The sequence below is a fragment of the Camelus dromedarius genome, chromosome 32 (genome assembly GCF_036321535.1).
Source record: "Camelus dromedarius isolate mCamDro1 chromosome 32, mCamDro1.pat, whole genome shotgun sequence".
Taxonomy (NCBI): Eukaryota; Metazoa; Chordata; class Mammalia; order Artiodactyla; family Camelidae; genus Camelus; species Camelus dromedarius.
The window spans coordinates 11,008,718-11,009,499 of NC_087467.1; the positions used below are offsets into that span (position 1 = coordinate 11,008,718).

The window sequence follows — 782 nt, forward strand, 5'->3', positions numbered from 1 at the left end:
ATCGTCTGATGGAACTGGGGTTTGAACTGGGAAAGTGGTACTGTCACGACTGAAATGAACTCGCATCCAAGTATCATAAACTAAAACCCAAGCATACAGTTTTTTTATGTCTAAAGTTTTTCCTGTAAAAGCTAAAACATTTTAAGTAATTGTCTATCATCTCAAATGAGGCATCTGAATCGGAATACACAACTCTAATCTTATTTTTCTAATCCCTTTTTTCCTTTTGTGGAAAGAACAGTATCCCTGATACAAAATGCTACAGTGTTTTTAGTTTGTAGAATTGAAGGTAGGTGACAAGTCATTTGTGCCTTTCACATGGCAAAAATTGGGGCTGGACCAACATTAATACTTACTATAAACAAGAGAAGTAATGTGTTGATCTAAAAATCACAGGGTAGGGGGGAAGTTATAGCTCAGTGGTAGAGTGTGTGCTTAAAATGCACAAGGTCCTGGGTTCAATCCCCAGTACCTCCACTGAAAAATAAATAAATAAATAAATAAACCTAATTACCGCCCCCCCCCCCCAAAAACTGAATTAAAATCACATGGATGAACTTATTTGTTGTACCAATGATGTTCAATATTATGGAAACTAAATAAGAAAATAGATTCAAAAAGTTGATATGAAAAAGCAGTACAGTCGATTGGTCCTACAGCAGCTAAAATATCCAAGAGATTAAACACGCAGAATAAGTGAAGGTCTGTTCTGCAAAGGATGAAAATTAATTTTTAAAACTTTCTTTCAAAGGAACAGTGATATTGGACTAAGTAAATGCAAT

General features: G+C 34.9%; 1 non-coding gene across 1 annotated transcript; it reads left to right on the top strand.

Moving 5' to 3' along the window:
* The first annotated feature begins 404 nt into the window (after positions 1–404).
* TRNAF-AAA (transfer RNA phenylalanine (anticodon AAA)) lies at positions 405–477 on the top strand. Its single transcript has one exon. It is a non-coding gene; the product is annotated as a tRNA-Phe (tRNA).
* Positions 478–782: the final 305 nt, after the last annotated feature.